Source organism: Accipiter gentilis, chromosome 9 (genome assembly GCF_929443795.1).
Source record: "Accipiter gentilis chromosome 9, bAccGen1.1, whole genome shotgun sequence".
Taxonomy (NCBI): Eukaryota; Metazoa; Chordata; class Aves; order Accipitriformes; family Accipitridae; genus Astur; species Astur gentilis.
Window position 1 is genome coordinate 26985841 of NC_064888.1, and position 14435 is coordinate 27000275.

A 14435-nucleotide genomic window follows, 5' to 3' on the forward strand; every position below is an offset into this window, starting at 1 on the left:
TTCTGGACCCAAGGTAGGATTCAGAAGAATAATCAACTTTTTGCTGCCTTAATGAAATAGGACTGGTATCTTAAATCATAGAATCATAGAGTAGTTTGGGTTGGAAGGGACCTTTAAAAGTCATTCAGTCCAACCCCCCTGCAATGAGCAGGGACATCTTCAACTAGTTCATGTTGATTAGAGCCCTGTCCAGACTAACCTTGAATGTTTCCAGGGATGGGACATCTACCACCTGGGCAATATGTTCCACTGTTTCACCACCCTCATTGTAAAAAATTTCTTTCTTATATCTAGTCTAAATCTACTCTCTTTTAGTTTAAAACCATTACCCCTTGTCCTATCACAACAGGCCCTACTAAAAAAGTCTGTCCCCATCTTTCTTATAGCCCCCTTTAAGTACTGAAAGGCCACAATAAGGTCTCCCCAGAGCCTTCTTTTCTCCAGGCTGAGCAACCCCAACTCTCTCAGCCTTTCCTCACAGAAGAGGTATTCCATCCCTCTGATAATTTTTGTGGCCCTCCTCTGGACCCGCTCCAACAGGTCCATGTCTTTCCTGTACTAAGGACTCCAGAGCAGGTCACTATACTCCAGGTGGGGTCTCACCAGACCAGAGTAGAGGGGGGAATCACCTCCCTTGGCCTGCTGGTACGGTTCACTTTCTGGGCTGCTAGAAATCCTTCAGTACCTCAGAGGTGAACTGAAGACTGTTAAGGTATGGGTTGTTTCTGTATGTCTCAAAGCTTATTTGGGAAAGTAATCTTGGGGAGTTGTATCTCATGCTAGAATCATTTGGAGCTGATGATGCCAAGGGCCATATTTAGGTAATGCTGATCCATTAGAATTCAGAATGCTGAGGCCAACTAGTCAGACATAATTTGTTCCATCATGTGATTACACAAACATCCCTCTTTGTGCCCTACACCTTTGGCACCTAATAAAGCTAAAAGTAGGAGTCTAGGCTCTCCATAGGCAGTGGTGGCTTCAGAGTCTGATTCAACTAAGATAGGAACACCCATCTGCATTGATTACACAGAAGATCCTCATTTCATGCAAACTTAAGTACCTAAAGAACAACTCTTCAATTAAATTATGGAACTAGGGAGAAGAGAACATTCCTTCTATCCCCATCTATACCTGTCTCCTCCTTACAAAGGAGCTCTCTGCCCTCCTAGAACCTGGGAAGGAAAGCAGTTTTCAATAGATGGTGCTTCTGCTTTTGGTGTTTGGGTTTTGTTGTTGTTGTTGTTGGGGGGGAAGTTGCTTTTTTAAATGTCTTTTTTTTCCTCTCACAGATTTGGTTGAAGACAGGTCAAGTGTTCCTGCCTCTTATCCTAGTAGATAGAACTTTTGAGTATGAGATTGAAAATTTTTCAACCCTGTGCTACCCAAAGAGGTGATCTTAGCTATTATCATCTAACAAGTCTAAAATGTTTTAACAGATGAAAATGGAAGGAGATAATCAGTGTGAATACTTCTTTTCTTCTTCTTTTTTTTTTCTTTAACCTGCAGCCATTCCATATTATCATCTGGCTAATTGATAGATATATATATATATATATGAAAAATATGTTGCATGTCACTAGTGACACATCCTAAGGCAAAGCTTTGTGTAAGAAATACTTTTTGAGACCAGCCTTTCTCTGCCTGGAGATCACTTCCCCGCCTGTGAAGTAATCCTAGGGAAACTAAGCAAATCAATATAAATGCAGAGTCAGCAGAGAGGAAACCTTACACTGAGATTTTCCTATTATAGCATGTCTGCCATGTAAGTTTTCACACAAAGATTGTCAGGCTTCTACTTTCACATTAGGAAATATGTCTCCAGTAGATTGGATGGCAGGGTTTTATGAGGAATTTATTTTGTGGGAATAGTGAAAACTAGAAACAAAAACTTTCCTTCAGAAGCTAAACCTCTAATCCTTGATTATTTGGCTAGAAAAGTGACAGCTAATCTACTGGTACCATTAAGAATTGTATCTCTGTTATGGTTTTCATTTTCTCCTTGGGTAACAAAACCCAAAGAATTTAGTATGCTTGTCATATAGCCCTCCCCTGCCAAAACAGTAATGTTGACAGCTCCCATGGCAGTAGGCTGTTTTGCCAAATCTTTTACATAGATTCAAAACCTCTCAGTAGCCATAATATTCTTTAGGGTTTTTTTGGTGTGGAGGTTTTTTTGAGATGAACTCCTGTGTATGTTTAGCACCCAAGGATATCTGGGTCAACTTCACATTGTCTTGACTGGGAGTAAGCGACATCTTCCAAAATTAATTTTTTTTACAGTTGTGCACAAAGCTAAGTCCACTGCTTAGAGAAACTATCTCTGTAATACTACCCTTCCGTTTTACTGGAACTTCTCAAAATGAGGTGTTTACATGTATCAACAGCCTAGATTATATTTCAGGTATGAAACTCATGGTTAGAAGGGTCTAACTTTGGGGGTTTAGTTGCTTACAGAGGCATCAGAATCTATCTGTAGGGGAGTGATTTGATAAAGGTGTTTTTGCAAAAAAAAAAAAGTAGTATAAACCATCTTTGAATAAGAACAAATCTGGCTCAAAAGCATTTCTGGTACTGACAAATTTCCTCTTTTAGCCATGAAAGAGATAATAGTGCTCTGAGATAGAAGAAGATTGCCTTTGGATTTTAGAAACATATTTTTAGGTGAAAGTGAATTTTCATTGTTGTTCTCTTATTCTTTATCTATGATGACTGTGTTAGGTAAGGTGTTTTCCTGTATTGATAAGCTTTTCTAGGAAATCACTTGCTGACCATTTCATTTATTAAGTTTTAAAGCTTTGATATCCTGTCCATGAAATGTAAATGTAAATGAGGTTTTATTCAGGCTTTTTGGTTTTGATGCATTTCCCAGAAAATTAACTGCAAATGCAAATCCATGTACTGAGGTTTAGAGATAGGTGTATAGAGAGGTAGATGTTCTTGAGGAAATGTCTTTAACCTAAACTTGAATTTTTAGGTTTCTAAAATGTTTTTTGAAATGTGATTATTCTAATTGTTTCTTCAGAGAGGAGAAAAAGATACTGTCTCTGCCCCCAAAGCCACTGTCATAGAAGCACCATTCACATCTTTCAATTCTGTTTTGTAAAAATATTTTTAGAAACAACAACAAAAATTTCCCAAGTTGAAAAATCATTAATTCACAGTTTTCCCTGTCTCTTACTATCCTGATTAATTACTATTATACCTGCAACTCTGTTTTAAAGAATGCTTTAATCCTATCTCATCTATCACTTTAAAAATAACCCATTTAAACTCTCTCCAGATGTCATAATTTATTTTTAAATTTTAGGATTTGTTTTCAGGAAAATGGAGTAAAATATACAATATTACAATATATGCTACTTCCTGTTGTCATTGTCTAAAATTTTACCAGATTGCCTTCTGTTTCTAATAGGTTGTAAAAAATTTTTTTTTACATTTTATATTTACTAGTTTTTAGTTTGCCCCTCTTTTCCTTAGCTTATCCTTTTGGAACACTGCATACAGCTTCAGGCAGCACCTTTTTAGCATTTGTTAATAGGTAACACAGCAATGAAACTGAAAATGCATTTCTTAAAATGAAAATCAGGAAGGACAGTGTAGGGCACAGATCTGAATTATAGCATACAGTATTGCAGAGCACCTGCTAGTTGCTGATGTTTATGTGCTTGAGCAGTTGGTGGTACTGAAAACTGACATGGCACAATGAGATTCATCAGTTTGATACGAATGAATCCCACAATCCATGCTGTGGGCTAACAGACACTGGTAAAGTCTAGTTGGGAATGAAATGCTGTGGCTGTAATTGTGACAGACAGTGATCCCTACCAGTTCTACAAGTAAATAAATACATAAACTTCCTGTTATGCACCTTTTAATAGCCTAAATGTAATGTAGTTAGGCTCTTTTCCCTGTCTGATAAATATAGATTAAAAATGATGTGATTTTATTGAAATTTTTATTTTTCTTCCTTAATATATTCAGAAAAACAAGCTACATTAAAGGTGTTACAAGCACATCAGAGTATTCTGAGCTGCTTCACGTAGTGATTTGTTTTGAAACATGATACACACACAAAGACAACGGTTAATAACTTCAGGCAAGTAACTAATTCTGAATAGAAACTTTACTACTAAAGTAATTTAGTAGCATCAGCTGTGGTAAAGAACAGTGCATATTGTTTCAATAAACAAGGCTACCCTCCAGATACGCCACAATAATCTTTTATTTGTATTTTTATATATACCTTCACTTACCAACTTTCAAATTAAAATATAGTTGATTAATCTTGATGAATATATCACTTTTACTACAGACTCAAGTATTTTGCAATGGCTTAGTGCAGGGCTAGCTAGAAGATGAAATATTTGAGACATGAAATTATACCAAGTATGCTTTAATTGCACATTCTTCAATCCCAATCTTCAAGTTTTCTTTTTTTTTAGTTTCCTCCCATCTATGGTGACCTGTACAGATACTGCTGTAGCACAAAAAAGCTCTTAATAGTTACTATAGATTCTAAGAAGTATCACGGGTTAATATTTTTAATAGCATCCTACCTCACAGCTGTAACTCATTTGTTATTTTGAAGCCCTGAAGATGTGCCACAGAATAGATTATATGTTATAGTCATTATTACTGCAGTTATCCATATTTTACATTGTTAAAATTATAGGTAACTGTACTTTTAATTAGTCAGATGAAAAGGGTTTTGAGCTGTTCTGAGAAACTTCTGATGCTTTCAACACTTCTCGTAACTTTGATCTCTGATTAAAATTAAATACTAACAGTTGTTTCCTAAAATTCTTGCTGCTTTATAATTGTTTCTAAGAGCATCAAAGACTAGAATGAAATTGATATTCTTATAACTTCCTTAAAATGTTGTTTTACTGCAGAATACTAAGCATAACTTTCATGATCAGACTGTGCATATGAAAAAAAATCATTGTTTAACTGCAGAAAAGAATCTGTGCACATTTAAATACAAATAAAAGATTCAAGCCAGACCTAACTTCTTTCCTTAATCTATCTCTTTGCTCAAATGTCTTGACATTTGATGACTTTTCCATGCTCTACTTCCAAATGTGTCAGTTTTAATGGGAAATATTCACAGTATCCATGGATAGGTATACCTCATCTCATCCTGGACTGAGGTCAAATCAAGTAAATCCCTGTGTCCAAACATAGGCTACAGAAGTCATTAAGCTTTTATATAGATTATAAAGATGTAAATACAGTTCGCTCACCCAAGGGAGCAGACTTCCTGTGCATGCAGTAATGAGTTCACACGTGTAGTAACTCTAATGGAGGGTGCATTGAAGCTGTTGTTGGTGCACTTTGCAGCTTGATGTGAGCATACATGGCAACTTCATGTATATCTGCTAATGTTGCTATGATTGTAGCTCTTACATTAACTCTTAGGGGGCTGTTTTGTTTATAAACTGTATTTTATGCTAGTAGATGTCGGTTTTCAACAAGCCTAGATGTAGACTGGAAGTGTAATCCCATGCTCTCTCCAGAGATAATGCTGTCTGAGAGCTATACAAAAACAACTGAAATGACTGAAAATGACTGAAAGTGAGGAATTTTATATTTTTTAAAAAAATACATTTCCTTTTATGCACACTATTAATACTTCTTGGTTTTTACCTACCAGTATTTTTTTCCATTTTTTTTTTTAAATGTTCATAGGTAAATGAATACCAGCAATGCCATGTCTTCAGGGCAGGTAGAGAACAAGGTAAGACTTAACCAAACTGTGTTTGATGAATTCTATGTTAAATAGTAACTTCCAGTAAAGACTTTTTAGACCATTTAGCAGTGTCCAGATTAGCCCATGTTGAGCATCTGGCACTTCTTTATAAATTAAGTGTTTGGTATATTAGTTTTTTGACTGAATCTTATGGGGATTAGATGATCTAAACTTCTTAAAGCTTCCTGTTCTACTTCTTTCAGAGAAAATTTAGGGAAGGAGAAGGTGATGCTTTGATATCTGTTTCTTCTTTTCTTCTTTTTTTTTTTTTTTTTTTTTACTATGTTCCTGCAACCATCTGTTCTTTTTAATTTAGTTTTATGCCAGAAAGTTCTTACTCAGGGCAAAACTATCTTTATGCGAAACACTCTGTGCTTCTTACATCCTTGTAAAAAGGTGTTGGATTTTTGCACAGAGTTAACATTCCTTTGTGCAACAGTCTCAAACAGAAAAAAAAAAAAGTTAAATTTACCTGGTGGCTTTCTTGTGACCTTTTTTTACTGACATATTTTTTAAAAACATGGTTAGTAATATACTGATATTTAGTAAGTGGCAGTTGATGTTGCAAGGAGCTCCAAGGCTTTTTTTTCTTTGTTCTCTGATGGAGGATTTCATGTGAGGCTACTGTTTGACAGCATTGCTTGCTGTAACATTTCCTATCTTACTTTTGTGTGTGGTGTAGTTTAGGTGGATCTTTAAACCTTTCAGCAGGATGCAGCCAGAATACTTTGGTTTATGGAAATTGGCTTATTTTTGTGTCATTTTATGTTTACCTGTTTCAACATAATTTCACAGAGGACAACAGTTACAATCAACAAAGTACTCTAATTTAAGAAAATTTTTTAAGCCAAAAATGGGGCATAAAATTAGCTAAATACTTCTTGGAGAGTAAATGGCATAGTTATAATTTTACATGCCATTTGATGTTGGTTAGTCATGCTTTACTTCAGAAACTAATTAACTGACCATTATGTGACATGTGCTATATGTACCAGCTTTATAATCACAACAGAAATCACATTATACTAGAAACTCTTGTAATGCAATTGTTAGTCGAACTTTACCATTTTCCATTTATTACAAACGCTTATTAAAAATACATATATAAATACTACAAGTTGATAGGGGCTTTGTGGCAGTCTTGCTACCATTCAAACAGAGAGCAGACAGCGCTTTAAACACAAGGGGACAAAGCTGATAATCCCCTTGCTTTTGTTGTGCAGCTTACTCCTTCCCTCTCACATGTCCTGGCAGAGAGACTCACTGTCTTAAATGCATGGAGGCAATAGATTTCCTTCAGCTTCATCTCTTGATAATTGCTGTGGAATCCCAAGATCACAAGAGGAGGAAATACTCAATGGGAGGAGGAAATACTCAATGGGAGGAGGAGAGCTGAATGACACATGTCTTAAAAGGGACCATGGCCTTTACTGTTCTCATCTGGCCAGATAAAATTCTTCTGATTTCTGAGAGCTGGACTACAGGGTAAGGAAAGTCCCAGAGATTTCATTAGACTATTGCATTTACTGTGCTATTCAGTGGGTTTAATAAGAGTCTGATTTGAACAGAGAGGAAGGAATTTCATGGAGATGAGTATCAGGCTTCTAACACAAATTAATTTGTATCAGATGGGCTCTGAAAAGTAATTCTCCTCAAGTAAGCCTCTTAAAGGACCATTTACCCTCTGACAGTTTATTTGAATTTGATTTCTTTAATCTTAAAAGACAATTTCTGGATCTCTTCTGGATCACCTACCCCAACATTCATTTCTCTGCTCATGTTTTCCTTTGAGGTGGCAGATATTTGGGGGAAAGGAGTAGCAAGGAAACTTGTCTGTGGACATTTCAAGTTATTTTGCTTGCAGGCAGGTGAAAACTTTGAAGATTGACTCTCAGCGTGGGTGATCACTGGCAGCATGCTGCAAGTATTCCACAGCAGAAAATATTTCATTATAGGTGCAACCAAAATTTCAGTCAAGAGGTGCAAGAGGAAATTCTTATTTCAAAGAATAAATAACAATGAAATGACAAGGTATTTAAAAAAAAAAGAAAAAAGTTTACAGTGGAAAAGCGAAATAAAATTATCAGAACCAGGGGGAGATCTCTTTTAGTACAACTTCATCAAATTGAAATTTAAAGGCTTTCTAACTCTTTGGAAGACTTAAAAAGTTTTTGTAGATTTTTTTTTTTAATTGTATTTTTCACTGTATCTGGATTTTGATTCTTTATTTAACTCTACTGTGTATTCTCTCCAGGCAGCTTAGTAGCTCAACCTCATTTACTATTAAGAAACTAAAAAAAATGGCCAAAGGGTAGGGAAAGAATACCAGTCTTTAAAAGTTAGTCTTAAATATTTTTTCCTGAAGTCTTTTTATTCTATTATCTGTCAGGGGATCTTTAGTTTGTCACTAATGGGAAAAAAAATTACTTAGGCTTCAAATTAAAGTCTATGTAGTTTTTAAAGTATTATTTTCTTCAAAGTCAGATTTACAATAACAATATCAGATCTTTTTCTCAGCAGAAGTATATTATAGAACTTATGCATTAATGGCACTAGACAGTGTCTGGGCAGGAGAGCTACCTCACCTCCTGCGATATCCAAAGTAAAATCAAGACTATTTATAGTGGGAAGGGGCACACCACAGTTACTTCTTAAAAACAGTCTGCTGTGGTGGACTGAGGTCTTCTCTGTGTGCATTGACTTGTCACCCACTAACACTCTCCTTTTGGAACATGACCCATTGTTGCCAATAGCAACTGTGGATCCTTTTATTACCTTACTAAGGTAGATAAGGCAATTCAGTAGCTATTAGAAGCTTACTGTTTCAGGTCTAATTTCTATTACCAGACATGTGGGAAAGTCCTCCACTTTTCAGATTTTTTAAAGTACTAGACTCTCTAAGCTTTTTTAGTGCCAGTTGCCTTTACAAGCAGCATCTTCTATTGCATTCTTGTCCTTAGGGTATTTTGAAAATTATATTTTATTGCTATATTTCTTGTCCAAAGTTGCAAAAGGTACATTTTTTTTTACAATTATGTCAAATGTCCATTTTCAGAGGAGAAGATGAATATAAGGCATAGGTGGACAGGAACTTAAAAGTTGCAACCACAAACTAGGTACAAAGAAACATCTATTATATTTTATGTAAAGAATTTGAGCATGGCTTGTAAATGATCAAAAACATGCTTGGATGTGATACTGTTCCTTGTGAAGTGGGTTTTTGCTCTGAGGGGGAAGAGGCCTTTCAGTCACCTCTGGTAGTTCTACTAATGCCTTTGCCATCTGAAGACTTCTCTCAAAAAAGATTCACTTTTACTGATGTATTCTATTTAATTACCTACTCAGATTAAACACCCTATTCTTAATTAGTAGTAAGATTTGGTTAACAGCCACTCCAGGTTTGTCCTCCCTGCACAGAAGGGGCTTAACAAAATAGTGAAATCTCAACTGTTGGAGGAAAACTAGTGGCATTTTTTTTTACTGTATTACAATGTGTCTTGGAATTCAAGCCTAGGACCACTGGGTGGGGCTGTACAAATGCCAAAGACTTCTGCCTACAAGAGTTTATAATCTAAGCATGAACTGAGACAACAGATGGATAGAAACCAAGAAGGAGGAGTAACATGAGGAAACAAGATGTTAGAAGGTAGTCATTCAGCAGAGGAGCAACTGGCTTTCGAAGGCCAAGAAACAAAGAATTTAAAATAGGGCAATGAAATAGCTTTGCTGATACTTTCTAGGATGTTATATGTGCAGAAAAGCACCATAAGAGAAAACTCTGCAATCCTCCTGCAAGTAAAGGATCTGACAACAGAAATAAGGTACAGTTGGATGATGATAAATGAAAGATGGCAACAGACGAGGGTAGATTATGAAACACAGAAGAAAATGAGGAGAAGCAGAAGACAATGCAGGGTTTTGGCCTATATTGTGATAGCTTCCAATCCGTTTAACTTTTCTTCTTTTAAAGAATTATGTTGTGCAACATTAGGGTTAAAGCATCTGTCCTATATACAGTATGTTATAGTTTATCAGAAAAATTGCATGCTAATCTGGCATAGTATTAAGTTGCAGTAACTACAGAATCCAAATGATTTAAAGATTGAGGCCTTCTGAGAATACATGTGATTCTTTCCTTTTGTGTGTCAGGTTGTTGAAAATTTCACTCTGAATGGCTACTGCCATGCTTAATTAGCAAGCAGATCATAAGAGAGACTGCTTCTTCACCAACTGTGACCAGCAGGTATTGACAAGAAAGTCATGTAAACTCTACAAATGACTGCTGGTGTGCTTAAAACAGCAGAAAAATATATTCACTTCAATGTCCCTGGGGCATTTAGCTTTGTATATTAGACAGCAGCTTTTACTGGAAATGTGAGCCCAGGGCTTGTGAACCTGCAAAAATCTATAGATAATGTTCCAGCTGTTTGAAAAAGCCCACACACACTTACTGGTAGAGTGTTGTCAATATTTAACTCAGCAAGTTCAAAACTTTTTTCTAGGGGATATAAAAGCAAAAAAGAGATTGTTCATTTTTCCACTTTTCAAAATAGTTTTGGATCTATTTTTGGTACCTTTTTCTTCCAGGTATCAGGACTGAAGCCTTAAAGCAGTCCTTTTCTTGTAACAGCAAGATCTTTCACTCTCTACCACCATGAAAATTTTAATCAGTCTAGTAAAATTATTCTCATAAAGCAGGAAAAAAAAGAAAAAGGAAAAAAAAAGTTAGAAGCCTTAGTTAATCTGTATTAAATTCTGGAAAGAACTGATGCCTTTGCAAATAAAATCCTGCTGTTAGGTTGTTAGTAGAGAATTAGGTCCACATCCTAATTATAAGCAACTGGGATTCCCAAATCATGCTCATGAATAAACTGCTATATTGACCCTTCGGTGCAAGTCAGAATGCAGACAAGTGTCAAGAGCCAGCTGGCTTGACCACAGAATTCTCATTTGTGAAGGTGCTAATTTGTTTATCATTGGATCCTTTGGCTTCAATGGACCTAGGGCCCTGGGAATACTTTCATTATACATTTGTATTAAATCACAGCCCACCCATGGGGGGGTTGTGTGTATACATAAATGTCTGTACATTAATGCATCTCAATCCTTCTGTACAAAAATAATATGAAAGTAAGATACATAATTTTATTTAGCACACAGATTACACTGTATTGGAGAATGCAGTGTATTTGTACCTTGATTAATTATGAAGTCTTAGTAATTTAAGAGCACTCATGATCAGTTATGCAGAATTTCTCTTTTTATAAAACTGAAAACCAACATACATCTTGTATGCCTTGTCACAGAGATATGTGTGTATTCTTATTATCTGTATGAATTCAAGAGTGCCATATTGTGCATTAAAACTGGCAAAAGATTAACCCTGCAGACCTCTGTCAGTAAGAACTTTTTGCTACATTGAATATAGGTGCAATTTGTAACTGTATTTTTGTAGATTGCCTAAGGAAGCTGTGGAATTTCCATCACTGGAAATTTTTTAAGATCAGGTTATACAAACATCTGTCAAGAATAGATTCAGTATAGTTGATCTTGCCTTGGGGCAGACAGGCAGACTAAGTGACCTCTTGAGATCCTTTCCACCTCAGTTCTCTGTGATTCTGTGGCATTGTGATGCCACATATTGTATATATGCATATAAATGTTACTCAGTTATGAAAGTTTATTTGTACTGTTTTATCCCACTCTGTTTCTTAAACTTGGGGGATTTATGTGTGTAAGTAGGAAGGAAAGGAGAATGGTTCCTAATTAAGTACAGAAACTTGAAATACCATTTAATCGGATGCTGCATTTTAAGATCTACCTTGAGACTGATAAAGAACAGAGTGCAAGGAAGAGACAAAAGCAAGGCAGCATAGATCAAGACTTGAAAGTTTGCCAAATCAACCTTTCTTATTAAAATATGTTTTAAATAGAATGCATCTGTAAAGACAGGACAAAGTATTCTTATGACAAATTTATGAGGAGGAAAGAGTGGCATTGCCCGAGAGGAGACTTGGATGTTAGAACTGACAGTGGAGAGGTGAATTAGTGCCAATTCCTAACCATGCAGGGTGTTCAGGATTCACAAGTCCTATTAAGTTCAGCATGATCTTAAGGAGTGTAAAAGAGTTGCAATGACAAGTACTGCTTTACACAGCAGATTGTCTTGTGCTGCAGATTTTCCATTTGTGCATTTATAACTGTGGATGAAAGAGCTAGAATTCTAAAGGTACACTGCTTAAAGGAATAACATTTATTGAAGAACATTGCTTTTATTTCTTCCAGACAATGATGGTACATTTGGCAGAGTTGTTAGCCTTTACTAATTGGTAATAGAAGTAACATGCTCGTTCGGACTGTTCTTCTGTGAAGTTCCTAAAAACGTATGTTTGCAGCCTCTTACTGTATGCCTTGTCCTGTTGATGGAGTGAGTGGTGCAATTACCTTTAGGACTCTTCAAAACTATAGATGGCAGCAGATGGCAGCAACAGTGTTTATGCCTATGCAGCTATGTCTGCAGTTTATTATCAACTTCCCAAGCTCAAAAACTGAAAACCCAAGGCAGGTGGTAATTAAACCGGAGTTGAAAAGGTATGCTACTCTGTAAGATGTTTCTCTTTGAGAAAAGGATGGAAAAGCTGACGGATAAGGAGGAGAAAATATAAGCATTATTCCTGAAGTGTTGTGGTCTAATGTGAGAGACTGAAGGAGTTAATGTCTCAAACACTGTGGCGGGGCAAGTTCTGCTTAACGACAAGCTCTGGATAACAAGGAACTCTGCCTAGCAAGGAACTACAGATGAAGAGAAGCTGATCAGCACCCATCAGCAACAGGAGGGGGAGGGTGTGCTGGAGGGTGCACGGCTCCCTGCTCTGATGTGCTGTTCTGATGTGCTGAGCAGGACAGCTCACCATGCAGGGAAGGGGAAGTTACTCCCCAAACGACCCCCAAGCCCAAAGGCTCAAAAACCGCTCATGACACCCAATTAGCCTAATGCCCGCCCGAAGGAGGGGCAAGGATGATAAAAGGACACAAACTGAAGTCCTGGGCGCGCAAGCCCACCAGAACCGGACCCCTTGGCTGACTGAACCAACGCTGGACCCCGGACCGGCAAAATATTTCTTTTCTCTTCTCTCTGTCTCCCTCCCTTTTCCTTTTCCATAATGCCTACACCCCATCCCTTTAGACATAAACTGTTGACCAAGTCTGGGACTAAGAGCGGATTCAGCCACCCCCAGGCTCCTCTCTGAGAAGGAGTCTAGGAAGCAAGGGGGTCTGCTCTGAACCTCCTGATCCAACAGCAGGGCTCACCTTACTGTCTGCCCTGAACTGCTTCCCAGATAAGCAAGGCCTGTAGTGTATGTTCGGTGATGCATGGTTAGCACATGTTACACAGTTTACTGACATGGTTTCATGCCAATTTCTGCTGTGAGCATACCAATCAATTCTTGTTGTGAGCAAATAAAAATTGAGTTTTGTGAGTCAAAGGATCCCTGGTGTCATTTCACCTTAATCCTGACCTGGGAATTGGCAAACCTGAGTCATCGTCCTGAGAAAATGGGACGTGACATCTAATGATGGAAAATTAGTTCTCAATCAGATACTTGACTGTTCTCTCAGAGCCCATATTAGTGTCCTAACTGAGGCCCATCAAACATATTTTAATGAAATACCATTTTTGTTAAACATTGAAATGCTTCCATTTTGGTTTTCTGCAGAAGGAACATCAATTTGAAAACTTTGGCATTTATATGGCTTTGCAGTAGTGATCTCTAGTATATGTTGTCACTACAATTAACATAACTTAGTTGGTATGAAAAACACAGTGTGGCTTCTTTCATCCAAACTAGGCTAAGCTTGCTAGAGTTAACTGAAATTAAACCTCTTGTGAAAGTACAGCAGTATTTTCACTGGTAGAACAGAATTCTGCTATCTTGACTCTTGAAGTGTGCCTTAACCGTAAGTCATCTTTCAAGCCTACTAACAATTTGTATCTGTGCATATGCATGTCAGTGTTTGTTGGATTTTGGTCAATTGAAGACATTTATTATTTTGGATGATGGGACTCCCCCAGAATATTACTGAGTTCTGATTTTTTTAAGTTAGTAGTATTTGATATTATTTAATATTTCTGTCATGAAAATACATGTCTACTATTAAACATTAGTTGTTGAGAATGCTCTTTAAATACTACTGTACAACAATGGACTGAAAGTATTTAAGTTTTGCAACTGACCCATTTTTCAAAATTTTTGCCATATTTTCAGATTCAGAATACAAACAACTACATTTATAGAACACTCATTAAAAAGGAAGTAGCAATTTAGTATAGGAATAAAGAGGTCAGTGAAAGTCCCTGCAGCATGGGACTAAAGCATTTCCTTTTATTTGTCATACTACATACCATTTTCCATCAGTAAGATTAAAAACTAGTAACATGTAGGTAACTTAAGATGTTTGTTACCTCAGATCTACATGCATGATTAACTTTATTATTCCGATAGACATATTAAAATAATAAGTTCTGATAATGGTAAGCACGTAAGCAAATATTCACTTTCAAAGAAAATAATATGAGAAAATATTTTCTATTGCCTTGAAAAATATTAAACATATATTGTTAGAAGTACTTACTCATTTTATATGCCTGTGTTCTTAGCTGTTTAGCGTAGTTATTATCAGG

The 14435-nt window shown here is 36.6% G+C and overlaps 1 protein-coding gene across 4 annotated transcripts in view; it reads left to right on the forward strand.

The window, feature by feature from the left end:
* The window catches only part of LOC126042813 (heparan sulfate glucosamine 3-O-sulfotransferase 1-like), a 57953-nt gene that overhangs the window by 21590 nt on the left and 21928 nt on the right, over window positions 1-14435 (forward strand). Inside the window, exons 2-3 of one of the 4 annotated variants that reach the window (XR_007507296.1) lie at window positions 5692-5740; window positions 6976-7078. The exons of 2 other annotated variants lie outside the window; for them this stretch is intronic. The gene's annotated coding sequence lies outside the window, so the exon portion shown is untranslated. Of the gene's footprint in view, window positions 1-5691; window positions 5741-6975; window positions 7079-14435 lie in introns of those variants that run through there. One more of the 4 variants, XM_049810497.1, reaches the window with a different exon arrangement.